Consider the following 20,293-nt stretch of genomic DNA (forward strand, 5'->3'; position numbering starts at 1 on the left):
ACGGCTTTCATTATGGGACGTTTTCTGTTTCTTCACTCCTCTGCCTGATCTAATAAAGCCCTGTCACTTGATTTAAACCGAGTACTGCAGCATGGTTACCAAAGGGACCGTGGTCCACGAGGCGTCATGATCTGCCCCCTGCTTGCTTCTCCAGCTTCCTCTCCTGATACTTTCACTTCGTCGGGAGCTTTCGCCATGCTGGCTGTGCAGCGTTCCTCAGTGCACTGTGCTCAGGGATTATTGCATTCTCAAGCTGTGGCTCCTGGTCTCATGGAAATTCATCATCTGCTGATTTCTGCGCATTCTTCAAAACATAACAGTTGCACACATCTCTTGGATGCCTTGCCTGACACCTCTCTACAGCATATTTTGGATTGTATGTCTCTCCTCTGTGTTCCCACAGCACATTGGGCATTACTCTTTGTTAATTTATCACATCATCTCTTCCTTTGTCTATCTCCTCTTAAAGGCTTGCAAACCTCCACAGGACAGCAGCTATGTCTTGATCATCAGTGTCTACCCAGCAACTGGACAGAGCCTGGCACATAGTAGGTGCTCTGTAGTGAACATAGTAGGTACTCACTAAGTGATGGATTGAACACCCTCAGTTCTTTGAGCCAATGCTTGCCAGTTAGTAGTGAATATAAAATTAAGATTCCTAAATGTATTCGTTTGCTAGAGCAACCATAACCAAGTACCAGAGACTGAATGGCTTAAATAACGGGTTTATTTTCTCACAGTTCTGGTGCCTGGAAGCCTGAGATCAAGGTGTCAGCAGGCTTGTTTTCTTCAGAGACCTCTCCTTGGCTTGTAGATGTTATCTTTTCCCTATGTCCTCACAGGGTCTTTCCTCTGTGTGATCCTAATCTCCTCTTATGAGGACAGCAATCATATTGAATTAGGGCCCACCCTAATAACCTCTTTTTAAATTAATTACCTCTTTAAAGACCTTATCTCCAAATACAGTTACATTCTGAGGTACTGGGGATTTAGGTCTTTAACAAATCTGGACACAATTCAGCTCACAACACAAAATTAACAAATGGGTTAAGTTGTTTCCTTAGAAGCTCTGAGTTCTGCTTTAAGTTAAAGTGCAGAGCAGATTAAAAACAAACTAAAGGCAGCTAAAGCAGATCCAGACACAGAAGCTGCACCTGACAATGAGGGAAAAATAAAGGAAAAACAAAAACCCACCATAACCAGACTTCTTATGGTGATCATTTTGAAATGTGTAGAAATATTGAATCACTGTGTTATACACTATATAAGAATGTAAGTCAATTATACTTCAAAAACAAACTCATAGAAAAAGAGATCAGATTTGTAGTTACCAGTGGTGGGGGATGGGGCAGGGGGAATTGAATGAATGAGGCAAAAAAGCACAAACTTCCAGATATAAGATAAATAGCTAGGGATGTGATATGCAACAAGAGTAATATAATTAACACTGCTGTAGGTTATATATGAAAGTTGTTAAGAGAGTAGATCCTAGGAGTTCTCATCATAAGGAAAAAAATTTTTTTATTTCTTTAATTTTGTATCTACATGAGATGATAGATGTTTACTAAACTTATTATGGTAGTCACTTCATGATGTATATAAGTCAAATCATCATGCTGTACACCTTAAACTTACACAGTACTGTATGCCAATTATATCTCAATATTACTGGAAGAAAAAAATGAGAACTGTAGAAACAAAACAGATAAAATGTTTTTATGAAATAAAAAAAAGAAAAAAGGTCCACATTGGACATCCTTATACTCTTTGTAAAAATTAATTCAAAATGGACCATAGACCTAAATTTAAAATTTAGAACGATAAAACTCCTACGAGGTAACAGGAGAACATACCTTTTTAGATAAAACACCAAAGACATGATAATGAAAGGAATAATTGGTAAGCTAGACTTCATTAAAATTAAAAACTTTTGTTCTGTGAAAGATAGTATCAAGAGACTTACAAGACAAGCCACAGACTAGGATAAAATATTTGCAAAACACATATCTGATAAAGAACTGTTATCCAAAACATTCAAAGAACACTTTAAACTCAACAATAAAGGAAAAGAATTTAAAAATGGGCTAAAGAATTTAACAGACACCAAAGAAAACATACAGATGACAAGCATATGAAAAGATACTCCACATCTGTGTCATCAGGGAAATGAAAATTAAAACAATAGTAAGTGACTACTGTACATTATTAGAATGGCCAAAATTCAAACACAGACAACACCACATAGTGGAAGGATGTGGAGCAACAGGAACTCTCATTCCTTGTTGGCGGGAAGACAAAATGGTACAGCCGCTTTGGAAGATAGTTGGGTGGTTTCTTGCAAAACTAAAGATACTCTTACCATATGATTCAGCAATCACACTCCTTGATATTAAGCCAAAGGAGTTGAAAATTTATGTTCACATACATGTTTATATAGCAGCTTTGTTCATAACTGCCAAAACTTGGAAGTGACAAGGATGTTCTTCAGTAGGTGAATGGATAAACTGTGGTACATCCAGACAGTGAAATACTATTCAGTGTTAAAAAGAAATGAGCTATCAAGCCAGGCGAAGACATAGAGGAAACTTGTATGCATATTACTAAGTGAAAGGAATCAATCTGAGAAGGCTACATACTGTATGGTTTCAACAATATGACATTCTGGAAAAGGCATAGAGACAATAAAAGATTAGTGAATACAATAAAAAGATCAATCTTTGCCAGGCATTGGGAGGTAGGGAAGGATCAATAGGCAGATTACAGAAGATTTTTTGGACAGCAGAAGTACTCTTTATGGTGTTATAATGGATGTATGTGGGTTTCTTTTTTTTTTTCAGGATTGATTGATTTATTTTTCTTGAAGTATAGTCAGTTACATTGTGTCAGTTTCTGGTGTGCAGTATAATGTCCCAGTCATGCGTATATATACAATGTTATTTTACATTTGTCCAAACCCAAAGAATGTATGACACCAAGAGCGAACTCTAGGGTAAACTATAGACTTTGGGTGATGATGCTCTATTAATGTAGGTTTATCCCTGGTAAAAACTGTATCATTCTGGTTAGTGATACTGATAATGGGCAAGGTGTGCATCCATGGAGGCAGGAGGTTTATAGGAAATCTCTCTACTTTCCTCTCAGTTTCATTATCAACCTAAATCTGCTTTGAAAAAAAAAAGACTCTGAAAAACAAAATACAAACAGAAAAACCCAGAGGCTCAACTAGTGAAGTCCCTGAGCAACAAGTATCAAGATCTCTTCCAGGCTTCCAGCATGTGGGGGCAGTAGGGTTCTCTGCCCTGCCTCCCTCATCAATGACTAATTTCTACTCATTGATGCGGACATATGTAGGTAATTACCCAAGTAGTACGAGTGTGGTTCTGAGCAGCTCTATGAAGCTGCCAGATGAAGAAGATAGTCTGGGGCATAGGAAGAATTAAAGGGAGGTGGCAACCTGTCTCAGATCAATTTTCAACCCCAGTTTCCTAAGATCTCTTATAAGAACATACTATTAACAATAGCAATAACTCCTGTGCAGTGGTACTAAGCAATAAGTAGAGGATTCCAGGGCTGAGAGCTCTAACACCTGCTCTGCCATTGATTCACTGCAGACACCTCACTAAGCCACTTAACCTTTCTGTGGCTCAGAGTCTTCTCTGTAAAAAATGATGGTCTCTATGACATTCCTCAGCAGGTGGTTGTGATAAAGAAGCAGTTAAAAGAGCTCCAAGTACATAAATATAGCTTCATATAGCAATGGCTATTTCCTGTTTACACACACACACACGTCTACACTCATATATTACATGACCTAGGAAAAAGACTTAGAATTATCCTCAGATGTGATGCTCAAATTCACCATTTAGAGGTCAGGGCTTATGTCAGCTGTACCTTTAATAACTGATTTCTATGAACAAACTTTGGCAGGTTTTATTATATCTTTTAGTATCTACCCATGACGTGAAATTTTTCCTAGTATTCTTTCTTTTAATTCGCTCATTTGTTCGAGAGTGCTGACTCTGCTGGGCACTGGAGAGGAAAAGATGAAAGAGCTGTGGTGGTGGTTTGTCTTCAAGGAGAAGAAACATGAGAACAGTGGCGATCCTAAATTCTGAGTGTGGGTAGAGATGTATGTGAGGCAGTGCTGGCCTAGAGGGAGAGGAAAGCTTGTGTCCTACAGGGAGGAGGCGAGTGTGTGAATTTTAGCTTTCCACATGTTTCCCACTGGGTTCTCCTTTATCTTCTCTGTGCAAGGCACTGAGCTAAGGGAGTTTCATACATCTTTTTTCACCTCTTATGGCCACCCTATGGGAAAAAAAAAAACCTTTTCTCTTAGCCTTATTTTTCAGATGAGAAAAAGAGATTCAGAGAGGTTAAATAAGGTGCCTAAAGTCACACAGCTAATGAATGGCAGACCTAGAAATCAAATCCAGGCTTATCTCTTTACTACTGCACACTCTTTCTTCTCCAATAGGCTGTATTTAAGATACAGACTTCTAAAGGCAGAAAATCTTTGTTTTTCATGTCTCATCTTGAATCAGCCCCTTAATAAGTTATATCATCATGATATATTTATCATGATATATATATCATGATGATTTTTTTTATGTTTTTAAAAATGCAGATGATCCAGGAAAAGATGTTGCTGAAAAGTTCATCATATGGAATGATCTAGAGCAACATTACTCTGGTGCCAAGAATTTATGAGGCCGTGTAGCTTGAATAAACCAAATTTTATTATGAAAAAACATAACACAGGTGTTATGTTGTTTCACCTTTTACTATGACTTAGAAAAGCTTTTCCAAAGACTTTAAAATAAACATGTTAGAAATCATATTTTTTGAGCTGTAAAAACTCCATCAATTTCTATCTAGTGCTATATCTTAAGAGAATTCATGTGGAGGTCAAATGGAAACTTGTGCTCTCGCTAAGCTACCTAACAGGAGACCATTGACCACTGCTCTGTTACGTGAGCACTGCTCCCTGGCTTGCCAGCTGGCTGTTAAGTATGTGCCATTGTTCCTAAGGAGAAATTGGGACAGCTGAAACTGAGCCCACGAGAGAGAATCACAAATGGCTAGGGTTTGGGGGGCTCTCAGAGAGCATCTGGTTTAAATCTCTTCATTTTAAGGCAGGGTGCTGAGGCCTGGAGTGGTGATGTGAGCTGTCCAGTGTCACACAATTGGCTGGTGACAAAGCTCAGGGAAGAACTCACATCACCTGAATCCCTCTCTAGCATCCTTCTGTGGGGTTGAATAGCGTCCCTCCAAAACTCACGTCCACCCGGTGCCTCAGAATGTGACCTTGCTGGAAATGAGGTCTTTGCAGATGTAATTTGTTAAAATGAGGTCATGCTGGATTAGCATGGGCCCTAATCCAATGACTACGGGTTTTTATCAGAAGAGAAAACTGACACAAGGACACATAGGGGAGAAGGCAATGGAGGCTGAGATGGAAGTGAGGCATCTAAAAGCCAAGGCACACTGAGGGTATCCGTTAAGTACCAGAAGCTAGAGGAGGCAAGAGAGAGCTCTGCACTGGAGCATCTGGAGGGCAGACAGCTCTGCCAGCACCTCGATTTCAGATTTCAGATTTCTAGTCTTCAGACCTGTGAGAGAATACATTTCTGTTACTTGAAGCCACCTGGTTTGTTACAGCAGCTTTAGGAAACCAGTACCATCTCTCCTGCTTAACCATGGCTCATCCCAGGTGTTTTTCTAGATAAAAAGCCTGAAGTGTACTGCCCCTGCCAGGTTAGGAGTCCTGTCTGCAAATATGAAGGACAGCACTTTAATCTGTAAACTGAAGGGCTCTTGCACTCATACCTGACAAACACATTTACTGTTGTTTTTGTTCCAATTAGCTGTACTGTCACCTTAAATCTCATCACAGGGAGCGGCGATCTATTTAAATTGAATGTAGATATGTTGCTGCTTGCTTTTATACCAAACAGGAATAGAATGTGGGGAAAGTACTTCCTAGGTGTTGTGCATCTTGAAATGTAGAATTGGTAAGAAAGCATAGATTGCTGGAGGTCAGGGTAAGAGAAATATTGATATTTTGGGCACTAAATCCACACAGACTGGCACATTGCATTTTCAAAATCCTGTTTGTTTTTTTTTTTAATTTTGCCAGATAGGTTGTTCTGATTTTTACCATGTTCATTGAAGGTAAGAGTCTAACAGGAGAAAAAGAAAGTTGAGCCATTAACTCAGATGACTATGTTATAGTTTATCAGAGTTTAAACTCATCTCTAGCTTGCCATGTATTTGCCTTCTTGGATATCGTAGCAATAGCTGGTTACTCTTACTTTGCACTCAGTCTGCAGCCACACAGGAGTAAGTTAGGGCAGAACTGTCATTTTAGACTGAAGCACTTGGGTGTTGTTTACGTGGAACGTAAACAACCAGTCAGTTAGAACTTCACATTTCAAGCATCCTCATTCTTATAATGGGGATGCTCCAAGAAAGTGAATATGTTGACTTCAAGCCCAGTGCTTGTATACTGCTGCTTGTGATCAAAGGAGAAAGAGAAGAAGGGGTAGGTGCTTTGCCGTCAGGAGTGGGCTGATAGACTGAACACAAGTGCTTTTAGTGCAAATGGTCTTTTGACATTTCTGTGTGTCCCTGGAAGGGGTAAATGCTTAGAATCCAGAACAATAGGTTTTAGGGAGAAATAGGGGGAAAAAATTAAACTGGCCATCAAGTAGACTAAAATCAATGTTGAATGAACACTTAAATTCTATCTTACTTTTCTAACAGTTTGGAATAACATGCAGACATACTTATTGCTCTTGAATAAGAGAGGAGGAGACAGATGTAGAGAAAAATCTTCAAGTTGGTGCTGAGGTCAGGGAGGGGATGGTCACATTCTCAGTAAGGAGCTGTGGGGAAGGAAGCATTGAGGAATGTCTTAGGAGGAACCTGGTCTGCTTTGCATCTCTGGGTCCTTTTTTAGTTTTATTAGAATAAAAGAAATTGATATACTGTGAGGTATCAAATGCTGTTGGTGAACATTGAGGAGGATGAAGTCTAAGGTTTTGAAGGCTTTTCTTAAGGTTATGACTACATGGCTGCCCTTTGGTCTTTCTTCCTCCTTGACTATTCATGGTAGTTATTCTGCTGTGTTTGGTGTGTCCACATAGCTTTTTCATATATTTTTGCCAGTGATTCAATTATCAGTATCCCAGACCCTAGTATTATTTGCTGCTTTTGAATATGTACTATAAACTAAGAAACTGGTTTGCTTTTAGCCATAACCCCCCTCACCATCCCCCACCACCATTTATTGCATTATCTTTTTTGTATTGAACATCTTCACCTTATTCATCAAGAACATTTTTTTAAAAGTTATACTAGACACCAGTGTCTGGGAAGAGTTATCTTGCACAAATTTGGAAGTAAGGCTTTATGTTAACTTTTATTCTCAAGAATTCAATAAAGTATTTGTGATGTCTTTCTAAGAAGGTAAACTGGACAGTATTAATGCTTTTATATTCTAAAATTAGAATTCAAGTTAATATTTTCAATATTTGTAAGAGAGTTTGTTTAACATCAGGACTATAATACAGTTTGTGGAAAATTTAAAAGCCAGCATCTCAAGGTATGTCATATATCAAACTATTTTTGTGATAATTTTCAAATAGCCTATTGTATTAGTTGTCTGTTGCTGCGTAACAAACTACCCCAAAGCTAAGTGGCTTAAAAGAGCAATGATTTATTATTCCTCGTGTTCTGTGGGTTGAATAGGTGATGGGCCTCTTCTGAGTTCACTCACAAGGTTTCAGTTAACTTAGCTCAGATGGTGCTGGAAAGTCTAAAAATAACCTTATTCACAAGTCTGAGATCCTGGTGCTAGCTATCAGCTGGGCCTTTTCCTCTGTGGTCTCTCATAATTCATTAGTTTAGCTGGGCTTCCCCTCATGATGGTAGGAGTATTGCAAGAGGATGAAAATACAAGTTGCAATGTCTCTTAAGGCTGAGCCTCAGAAGTCTCACATCATTTCTGCTGCATTCTGTTGGTCTAAGCAATTCAGAAGGTCAACTCAGATTCGAGGGGTGGAGAAATAGCCTCCATGCTGCTTAGTGGGAGGATGAAAGAGTCACACTGAAAAGGGACTGTACAGAGGAAGACACTGGGGTGGTTATTGTCCATCCCTATCATTTTCTAAGCTGACTCCTTCTTTGGGAGTTTGCACCTCTCTCTGTCCCTGTAGTCTTCTTCCAACTTGGCGAGTGCTCTGTTTTTGGTTTTGGGTTATAGGAGTAAACAAAATGCTTTATTCTTCTGTGGCAGAGACTGCTAGTTGTCCTTCAAAATCCATGATTTTCTTCCTCATCAGAAATAAATACCCTATTTTTTTTAAGCTGGGCACATAGACCTTTGGCTCCCCAGCCCCAAGAAATACTACACAAGTACTGGACTAATTTCTTCTAGGTCCCTTGAGTGTGAAAGAGAAAAACATTTCCAAGTTGTCTGAGCATTATTCCTTGAGCACTATCTGCGGAAGAACCTGCATGAACGTATCTCCCTTTATTTTATAATTGGAGAGCCATTCAGAATGTAGTGAACCTGTCATCAAGTCCTTGTCTATTCTTTTGATATCATGCAGGAATAGGAACTTAATTATCTTCTTCCTTGTACACATTTATCTATAACTTCAATACAACATCAAAATCAGTTTCTTTGGGATTTTTCTAATTTTGTTAATTCAAGTTATCTCTCCTTTTTATTAACACAGAAAACCAGGAGCTAGTTATTATTTTTAAAAACACTAAAACATAAAAACTAATAAAATTTAATTGGATCTAATGTTCTTACTATTTGCTCTACTTCCAAACTATGAAGAAAAAGTTTAAGAACACTCAATTCTTTGAGAAAGTACACCTTTTAATAGGTTTTAAAAATGTTTTGATTACCTCCTTGGTAGATGCAAAAAGAGATGAAAATTCAAAGTTTTATAATCCAAAAGTCCAACAATAGGGAACAAACAGGTAAATATGGAAAATATAAAGATAAATATTATGTAGTCATTATGATGATAAACACAGTGATGATAGAAAGAAAGGAAATTTTTATGGCTAATGTAAAGTAGTAAAATATAATATTATTGGGCTACTATGAATATATCTGTAAAAGATATTAGAATGGGAAGTTTGTCCCTTCAGTTTTGAATGCTGTGATATCATGATAACAAAGTGAGTTTGAGATGACCTCACCCATGTGCAGGATTTACAAAGGGAGCAAACTGCTTCCTGATTTTTTGGCTCCTCTTCAACATCAGGGATATTATTGGGTGTCAGAAAGTGGATCCAAGTGGGAGGGGACATTGCTGAAGAGACTGCTGTGGACGTAGCCGTCCTGCCGGAGTCCTCGCATCCCACTTTGGAAGAGGGACATGTGTTGGTACTAGTAACTGACCCCAAGCCCAATGAGGGGACCTACTCGAGAGCTTTGAAATATATTTCCTGCATTTTGGGGGATACAGAAGACTGATGTCTGACCTATACCTGGGAAGGCTAAGGTGGCTTAGGGATAGGGACTGAGAAATAATGAGGGCAAGGGAATGGGTGACTGGCTTCTTTTGTGGCAGAACCAATAGAAATACTTGTCAAAGCAAGAGGGGCTTGAGTATTTCCCATTGCACACTTGTGGGATCCATGGGAAAGTGAACCCATGGGCTTGTCTTGGGTTCTACCTAGTAGTGTTACACGGAGGTGAGACGAACTTAATGGAAACCAAAGTTTGGGAGTGGGTGGAGGAGGTAAGCATGGAGAAAAATCACATAGCAGTAGGACCACACCTTCTCATCCATTCCTGGCTTCCAAACTGAAGCTAAAGTAGAGATTTGACATTATATAAGTTTAGAGTTTTGATTAATATCTTGGACTAGACATTCAAACTAATGTGTTGAAGCTGTGTTTGTGACCTGAAGTGCCTAAAGCCCTGACTGAGTTTTCATCTATGATCTGGGAAAGGTAACTTATATCAAAGAAGTTTAAAGAGAAGGTAAGAATCAAAAATAAAGTTACATTTTTTCCTAATCTATGTTAGCCTGATCAATAGACTATATGCAGAACATCATCTGAAAAAAAAAATTTAAAACAGCTATTTCAAAAACCTCCCAACAAAGAAAAGCCCAGGACCAGATGAGTTCACTAGAGAATTCTACCAAGCATATAAAGAAGAATTAATACTAACTAATACTAATTCTTCTCCATTTTTTCCAAAGAATTGAAGAGGAGGGAACACTTCCAAACTAATTTTGTAAGGCTATCACTACTTTTATACCAAAGCCAACCAAGGACATCACAAGGAAAGAAAACTACAGACCAATATCCCTGATGAATATAGATACAAAAAGATCCTAAACAAAATATTAGAAAACGGAATCTAGCAGAACATTAAAAGGATCATACACCATGGCCAAGTGCAATTTACCTCTGGGATACAAGGATGGTTCAACACATAAAAATTAATATTATGTGCCACCTTAACAGAATAAAGGACAACAATTGTATGATCATCTCAATAGATAAGGAAAAGGTGTTTGACAAAATTCAACACCTCTTTCATGATAAAACTCTTAACTTAGGAAGAGAAGGAAATTACCTCAGTGTAATAAAGACCACATAAAAAAGTCCATAGCTAACATACTCAACAGTAAAAATGAAAAGCTTTCTTTCTAAGATTAGGAACAAGGTAATGATGCCCTCTCACCACTTTTATTCAACGTAGTACTGGAAATCCTCCCCAGAGCAAGTAAGTAGGTAAGAAGCAGGGGGGAGTGGTAGGGGAAACATCCAAATCAAAAGGAAGAAGTGAAATTGTCACTGTTTGTAGAGGTCATAAGCATTTATGTAGAAAATCCTAGACTCTCCACCTCTGCAAAATGCAGGAAATTAAATAAGACACTAACAAATGGAAAGGTGCCCTGTGTTCATGGACTGGAAGACTTAATATTGTTCAGGTGTCCATGCTACTCAAATCCATGTACAGATTCGATGTAATCCCTATCAAAATCCAAAGGGCATTTTTTACAGCAATAGAAAAAAAAATAAAATGTATACAAAAGACCATAAATAGCCAAGTCAATCTTAAGAAAGAAGAGCAAAACTGGAGGCATCACACTTTCTGATTTCAAACTCTATTACAATAGAGCTATACTAATCAAAACAGTATGGTATTGGTATAAAGGCAGACATACAGACCAGTGGAACAGAATAGAGAGCTCAGAAATAAATCTATTCATGTATGGTCAACTAATATTCAACAAGGGTGCCAAGAATACACAATAGAGAAAGGATAGTCTCTTCAACAAATGGTATTAGGAAAACTTATATCCACCTATATCCACATGCAGTGAAATTGGATCCTTACCTTATACCATACAAAAAAAAAATCAACTCAAACAGGATTAAAGTCTCAAACATAAGACTTAACTAAAAACCTCTTAGGGGAAAACTTCATGACATTGGTCTTGTTCTTCATGGATAAGACACTAAATCACAGCCAATAAAAACAAAATAAGTGGAACTACATCAAACTAAAAAGTTTCTGGACAGAAAAGAAATAATCAAGAGTGAAAATGAGATTTGTGGAATGGGAGGAAATATTTGTAAGCCATGTAGCTAAAAAGAGGTTAACCTCCAAAATATATAAGGAACTCCTACAACTCAATAGTAAAAAAGAAGAAAAAGTAATTACCCAATTTTAAAAATGGGCTTAGGATTGGAACAGACATTTTTATGAAGAAGACAAACAAATATTCAACAGGTATGTGAAAAAATGCACAATATCGTAACCATCAGGGAAATGCAAATCCAGCCACAGTGAGATGCCATCGCACACTTGTCAGAATGGCTATTGTTAAAAACAAAAGATGGTAAGCATTGGCAAGAGTGAGGAAAAATTGGCACCCTTGCACATTGTTGGTAGAAGTGCAAAATGCTGCAGCTGTTTTTGGAAACAGTATGAAAGTTCCTCAAAAAATTAAAAATAGAACTACCATATGGTCCAGCAATTCTGCTTCTGGATATTTATCCAGAAGACTGGAAATCAGGATCTCAAAAAAGAGATGTTAGCAATCCTATGTTCATTGCAGCACTATTCCCAATAGCCAAGATGTGGAAACAACCTAAATATCCATCAACAGCTAAATGAATAAAGAAAATATGGTATAGACATGCAATGGAAAAGTATTCAGCATCAAAGAAGGTAATTCTGCAATATGCAATAACATGAACGAACCTTGAGGACATTATGCAAAGGGAAATAAGCCAGCCAAAAAAAGAGAGGTAACTACATGATTCCACTTATATAAGGTATCTACAGTAGTCAAATCACAGAATCAGAGTGAATTGCCGGTTGCCAGGGACTGGGGGAGTTGCCAATTCTAACGAGCATAAAGTTTCAGTCAGGCAAGGTGAAAAAGATCTAGAGATCTGTTAACAATACAGTCAACAATAATGTATTTCACAGTTAAATTTTATGGAGAGTAGATCTCATGTTAAGAGTTCATATCACAATAAAATAAAACAAAATAAAATATAAATAAATATACATATATATATGAGAAAAAAACAGGCAAGCAAACAAAAAAAAACTCTAAAAAATTATAGCTCAGAAATAGCCTTTATTATAATAATAAACTTCCTTTATTATTACAAAGTATTCTCTAAGAATGAATGAAATTCAAGGTAAAGAGTGGCCTTTCATTGTCCGTTCAGCATTATACAGGGATTAAGAGTCAGGCTGCCTAGGTTCAAATTTTGCCTTATCATTTACTAGTTGTGAGATTTTAGGCAAGACACTTAGTATTTTTAAGCCTTTGTGTCCTTAGCTGTGAAATGGCGAGAATAATTATATCTGCCTCATAAGCTTGTTGTGTGGATTAAATGAGCTCCCTCATAAAATATTAAGTGTTCTACACACGTTAGCTGTTATTTTTGTTATGGTTCCAGGGACAGTGATGGAATGAAGCAGGACTGTCCCTATTCCTGAGGTTGTGCATCAGAGAAGCAAAGAGTATTTTCTCATAAATCAAAGGGGTGTTGCAAATCTTCTACCAGAGATTTGTACCAGAGACACAAGTTCCCATTAGAGTTGAACCAAGGATGACCTCTGCGTCTCTCTCTCAAGGTTTGCCCGCAATCCGAAAGCACAGCAATAGCTTCCAGGAACGTGATGGGTTGAAGGCGAGAGCATCCTGGCTCCTTGCATTTGTTGGGGAATTTTCCAACATTGTTGTAGGGTAGTAAGAACTCAGTCCACAGCCTCATGAGGGAGGGAATGCTCACACAAATGACATTTTCTAATTAATTGAGCTCTATCCCTTTTCTCCTTACGTACGTATTCCTGATGCTTCAGTTCCCCTGAAGGGGTGGAATTAGCTGCAGGTGCCATGTAGCTTTAGCAGATGTGAGATATATAAACATTGGCAACTTTCTTTTTTCTTTTTTCTTTTTTTTCTGTTTTCAGAACTTTTGATTTATCACAGCATAAAATCCAGTCTCTCTGAGTACAGTGTTCTGAAAGGAGTTTAGACCTTAACGGAAGTTAATCAATGTCCTTGGATGTGTGGAAAGAATACCTTGGTTCCAGCTACATAACCAATTGACAAAATAAATGTTTGAAGTTCAGCTTTTCTTACTGAGTTTCTACACTGTTAATAAATAGATGAAATAGAAAAATACTTCAATAGCTCACAAGGAAAAAGAAAGAGAGGGAGCATGAAAAAAGGCAGGTGGAAAAATGTAGTTTCACTTTCAAATGTGTTGAATAAATATAATTATGGATGTAACGAGGCCAGCTTTCGGTTTTAATCACTGTTTTTCCACTACCTAATAATTTGCTATTCAGCACCTGCTGTCACATAGCTTTTGGGTTGGGTGACATTAGCTCACCAGGTAACCATGAGTAAATCTCTTTAGTTGAAGCCTGTGGTGCATCAGAGCATGAGAGGCTGGACAAATTAGATGCACTATGTTAAAAATTCTTCTCATTAATATTTGGCATTTGATGCCCTGATCTGTAACCAAATGAGTATTTTTGCAATTGCTATGCTCTATGGAAACTAGCATTTTGACCAGAATGTCAACATGGGGTCTGTAGATTTCATACTGGGTATTAAAAACTACGCAAGCTAGCAGTTGGAATGTGCATGATTTTGATCTGAATGTACATCATTGAAAATATTGATTTAAATGATACAATATGTGCCTCTTGTACCAAGTCTCTCTGCATATTGGCTGCAGCATATTTTCTTAAATCTGCAGACATTAGCTATCAAGCAGAAGATTGCTTTCTGTGACTGTGAGAATTATTATCACACAAAGAAAGGAGAAAGGGGGTCTTATCATGTCCTACGTAATACATGAGAAAATAGAGAAATCTCTAGAGGGGAAAGAAAAAAAGGAAGAAATAGTAAGAACATGTATATTCAACTGTTCTGTTCTATTTTCATGAACTCTGTTGCCAACAATACTGTGACTGGTTTAGGTGTGAAAAGACATTGATTTTTCTGGGCTGGGGGGCGGGGTCAGGAGATTCAGGTTCAACTTCTGGCTTTGCCATATCAGTGTAACCTTGAACAAGTCCCTCAGCCTCCTCTGCAGTCAGTTACTTCTTTACAGCAGGGGCTCTCACAATTGCCAGCTGTCACAAAGCTACATTTGGTTTATAGATATTTTTGTTGACCTGCATAATGTTTTTAAATTTCTCCCGGCCAATGCTAAAAAGTTGGGAAATTTCACTTAAAAATCAGATTTCTGGCTTCCATTCAAAAATTGGAAGACTTCCTACCAGTCTCACATTCTCATATGGCAAAAGAGACCAGAGCAGAATGGTGCCTTCAACTCAAATGGCATGTGCTCCTCCATCTGTCTCAGTCTTCACTCCCTATTCTCACCCCAATGCTGGGATGAAATGCTAGTTCCATTTATTATGCTTATTGTTTATTTTCAGTCTCCACCACCATCTCTATCTAATATGGAAAAAATAAAAGTCAAGGCATCGACAGATTTCAAAACTATATGGGAAGAGTACATTTCCTTTTTAAATGCAGACTATCCCTTTGGTTTTAATATGCTAACAGAGAGCTCTTGTTGAAAGAGTATGAGCCTACTTTACTTATTTATGTTACTTGCCTGGCCTCTCTAGGCATTTAAATTTGTCATCCTTGGTCCATTTAGGCATAAAATGCTACAGTTCTACAACTTCATGAGGAAACTTCTCAATAGATGTCTTCCTTTAAATGTTTCATTGATGTGCAACAAAGAGAGGATTTCTTTGGAACATGTCTGGGTCTAACAGCCAGAAGAAGGACTGTGGCACATGCAATGTAAAGCTTTCAAAAGAAAGGTTCTGGGGGCCAGAGAGTGGCTTGCTGAACAATTATAAGCAATTCATATTAATTCTGGGGCCTTGGTGAGAGTGCTGTGTGCTATAGAGAGAATGGTTTTCCTGTACCAGATTCCTTTTCTTCCTGTATTCCTTCATTTCCACAATGAACCGAAGATGTCTGTCCTGCTGGGCACTGCATTGAGCTTTTTTGGCAATCAGAGAGACCTGAGCTGGGTGGGAAGCCGGGAGAAGCCAGCCCGAGGGAAATAGCATCTCAGACCCTTCCTGATAATGGATGCTACAATTTGCCAGCATTTATTATGGGCCAGGTGCTAAATAAAGTATTTTACAATCATTATCTCATTTAATCCTCATAATTACTTTAATAGGACCATATTATTTTCCTCAAAACACATGGGGAGTCTAATGTGCTGGAAGGCTAAAGAGCTGGTTCAAGGTCACCCAGCAGCACTGGAGAGCTGGTGTCTGATCATGGGCTCTGCTCAAAACCACTTCACTGTATTTATACAATGGCCTTAATAGTTTTGAAGAAGAAGGATAAGGGGATAAAATGAATGGTTTCCTTATGCAAGAATAGAATGTATTTTTCCTGTCAAATGTTGTCATAGTTTTCTACAGATGTGCATCTATTTGTCTTCCTATAATTCATATTTGACAAAGTACTTTGACACACATTTGACTCTCACAACAGACTCAAGAGGCAGGCAGTCAGGCAGGACAGGTCTTACTGACTTCATTTTGCAAGTGAGAAAGCTGAGCTCCATAGAGATGAAGTGACTTGCTCAGGGTCACCCTGCTAATGGTACTGACCGGTAGTTCTCGTGTGCCCCATCCTCATCACTTCCCAGCATGCCATGCTGCCTCCCTTCTTTTAGGCTGGCAGGTTGGTCAGGTTCTATGTATGAAAGAGCCTCTTCTCTTACAAAGTGAGGATTAATGATCTTCCTTCTATGTGAACTGTAAAATATTTCCTGCTTTCTCTATTTTTCTTTGAATGTTGCAGTGTGGATGGTAATAAGACAAAAATATTATTGGAAATTGGGTTACACTGATATAGCAATCTGTTCACTTTAAACTCATAGATTCTCCTGTCTGCCACGGCTAAAATTCTCAGACTGGCTTGCCATCTTTGAGAGGTATCTGTGATGATTAAATTCTTTCCCCCTAGTATCAGGGAACCTGTTTGTAATTGAGTGGCTTAACCTAGACATGTGCTAATGAGACCAAGAAGGTGATTTAGCTTTGTTCATGTCCATGGATACAGACTGGCCCCCGACCTTGACTACATTTATTACGGGTCATAGGAAAGACCAGAAAAGTGGGCCAATTATTTTGATGCCACTGAAGTGCTAAAATTCAGTGCTTTCTCTCCCAAACTTGGGATATCAAAAAATTATGCATAAACTAGGTGTATTTCTCTATATATTCCTACACGAATATTCATTGAGGAGAAGATTTAAAAATACATTTCTCAAACTGTGTTCCATGAAATGCTAATACATATTTTGAATAAATAAGGAGAATGCCGCCACCATGGTGACATGGAATGCCAGGCCGTTGAAGATAGGACTTACATTCTAGGTTTCTTGCTTGTCTTTGGGTCACGTTTTGCATTATTATTCCTTGTATACAAAGGTGGTTCTCACTCTTCAGGTATAAGTTGACTATGCAGAAGCATGACCATAGTATATTTTCTATCAATGTTTGCTTGATCTTAAATTATCCATGATGTGTTTGTCACTGTTATTTGCAAATACCTGTAGCTTTGGTGCATGCACACATGGACTTTTTAATAGCAAATATTTCTATTTTCTTCCCAATTCTGAACTATAGTGAAAATGTCATGGGTTTTTTTTTTTTTGACATTTAGGAAATGTTAAACTTTTTTTTTCTGGGTATACTACTTTTATTTTCCTTGGGAAAGTACTTGCTCTTACCACTGTCTGACTCCAGGGTATTATCTCCATCCCCATCTTCAAGAATGGGAATGTGGCTCCAGCCTGGCCAACTTCTGTCCAGCGGGATTGGTTCAGAAATCTCTTTACTCTCACCAGTGTGAGTCATACTGAATGCTAATGTTAGATAAAAAAAAAAATCTATCCATTCCTTCATCCTCCACTAGATACAGACATATAGAGAAGTAAGCCTGAACCTGCTGTCAGTCATCTTGTCGCCATGAAGGGCTTCAAAATGCAACCAACAAGAGAAATGCAGAATAGAGAACTGACAGAAAATAAGTTCTCAGTTGCCTGAGACCCTTGATTCATCTAGACCTAGAGCCAGTGCCCTTGGATTTTTCAGTTAAAAGGTGAACCTTTTTAGCTAAAGTCAAGTGTAGCTAGGTTTTCTGTTATTTGCAACTGAGCTGGTTCTTACCAATGCAACCAAGGAAAATAAGAAAGCAAAAGGCAAAGGGCAGAACACACCTGTTATATTAAAGCCTGTAGAGTCCCAGGCCCCCATTCGTTTTGCCTTTTGTGAATGTAGTACATGAATGACAGTGTTACCCCAGGTGGTCTGTTTATTGAGCCCATGTTGGCTGTGCGGTTTAGTGAAAAATGCATGGGCTTTGGATAGGAAAGATTGATGAACAGAGGTGCTACAACTTCCCAATTATGTGATCTAACGTAAGTTTCTAAACCTCAGTCTCATCTGTAAAAAGACTGTTGGAAAGAGTAAATGAGATTACATGTGTACAGTAATTGATACTGATGCCCAATAAATGTCCATTTCACAGACACATTTACCTTTCACAGCTTTACTCTCATCTAACCTACTCATTTTACAGTGCATAAAACAACACCTCCTTTACCCACTCCTGCCTTAGCTTACTCATTCATTCATCAATTTTAGTATCCAGTGAATGTTAATGGATAACCTCAGTTTTCCATTTAAATTTCACATGCTCATATACCCATGAGATGAAAGAGTCTACAAGCTCTAGGGGGATAGGATTTAAGCTTCAATACTTTTCTTCTCCCAACAGATTTCCAGGAAAGTAACGCAGCTTAGAGCATGGCCAGTCTGTATAGTGTCATTTCCCTCATGCTGGGATACTGAGACATTTGTACGAACAATAAAAATTATTGAAAAATCATTGAGATAACATTTAAAAATTCTAGTGAGGAAAAAGATGTCTTGTGATCAAGAGGATACATTTCATTAATGACCTTGGACCTAATTTAAAACAATTTTTAATTGAAAGATAGTTGATTTACAATAATATATTAGTTTCAGGTGTACAATAGTGATTCAATGTTTTTATAGATTATACTCCATTTAAAGTATTATAAAATGTCTCTATATCCCTGTGCTGTACAACATATCCTTGTAGCTTATTTATTTTATACGTAGTAGTTTGTGCCTAGTCTTAATCTGCCCATGACATGCTCACTTATCTGTCTCCATAGGAGGCTACAAACTGAGGTTCTGTTATTTCTGCTTACTTATTCTTTGAAAAGCAAGTACTTTTATTTTCCTATAGGGAGTCTTTCAGATAACTTTAGGCATTTTTTTGTTGAAGTCCCTGAAACAAGAGTGGAAGTCAATATTTTTCCAGTTCTAAGAATTAAAGGAACAAGTCACAGGTGTTTTCATTTGGAATTAGATTGTTTTTTACTTGCTGGTGTTTTAAGTGAAATGATAGACCATTTAAGTAGCTAGGTCTCTCAGAAGAACAGAGAGGTGACTGAGAAATATCAAGTGATGTAGGAGCAAAGAGAAGAAAATAAAGAAACTCACAGAAATTTTCAAATAAACTTTCTAATCTTCATCTCCTTAATTTCTTGGGCTCTAATCTTTGGTTCCTATTTTTATTATTTTCCTAAATGCATTCTATATGATTTGTTCTTATTGTGGGAGTCGAGAGCAGGAAGTAGGGCAAACATCTATTTGAACTGCCAATTCCTAACACTCTATCGATACTTTGTATAACCAGACACCAATAAAAGATATTAAATATTTATTAAATTGCAAGTACATGAAATCGGTCTTTGCAGCTGTGCTCAAATTATTGGACATAATGGTCCAAAGATTCTGTAGAAGGGAAAGCAGAAGGATCAATAGATTGCCCCATAATTGGCTACTTAAAATCAATTGTCCCCAATATGGCCAAAGTGACTTCAAGTTCTGTTTACTTTCTTCTTTGCCCTCTGGGTGCTCTTTAGCAGATTTTTCCTGTAATTTTCTTTGAGCATATTGCAGTAACAAGTCATTACTTCTTTCTTGTTTGCTTGCCTAGATTTCCCTTAAAGCTGGAAGCTTCTTAAAGGTAGGGACTAATTTCGGTCACCATTGTATTTCTAGCAGCTAGCACAATACCTGGTATGTGGTGGGTACTCAAGAAATATGTGTTGACAAAGTGAAGAACAGTAAATACCTGCGAAACAGAATTGAGCACAAAAGGGTTGACATTTTAATTTTTCTGTGCTGTGGAATATATTCATCGTGACAGTAGAGACACGTGCCACTAGAAAGACATGGAGGCTAAAAAGGAACTCTCATCAGACATTTTTCTTTTTCTTTTTTAAAAAATTTTTGTGAGGAGATAATTAGTTTTATTTACTTATTTATTGTAACGGAGGTCTTGGGGATTGAACCCAGGACCTTGTGCATGCTAAGCATGCATTCTGCCACTGACCTATACCCTCCCCTGACCCATCCAGACATTTTTCAACATTTCACTAAAAAATTGTGGGGTCTCTTCTCCCAAGAATTACTTTAAAAATGGATTTCCTTTTTTTTTTTTTTTTCCAAAGTTGTCTGTGGGGCATGGTGTTTCCCAAATCTATTAACATGCCAAATCCCCTAATCTTTTTTAGTGAATATTATCATTAACATTCTAACCACACATTCTTACTTGTAGGTGCACAAGCACTTGCCAAATCAAAAATAACCTTAAGAATCGTTTGATTGGCACTCAACACCCAG

At 37.8% G+C, this 20,293-nt stretch overlaps 1 long non-coding RNA gene across 4 annotated transcripts in view; it reads left to right on the forward strand.

Moving 5' to 3' along the window:
- The window catches only part of LOC140696433 (uncharacterized), a 260,788-nt gene that overhangs the window by 183,966 nt on the left and 56,529 nt on the right, over window positions 1-20,293 (forward strand). The window lies entirely within an intron of this gene.

This window comes from Vicugna pacos, chromosome 5, assembly GCF_048564905.1.
Source record: "Vicugna pacos chromosome 5, VicPac4, whole genome shotgun sequence".
Classification (NCBI taxonomy): Eukaryota; Metazoa; Chordata; class Mammalia; order Artiodactyla; family Camelidae; genus Vicugna; species Vicugna pacos.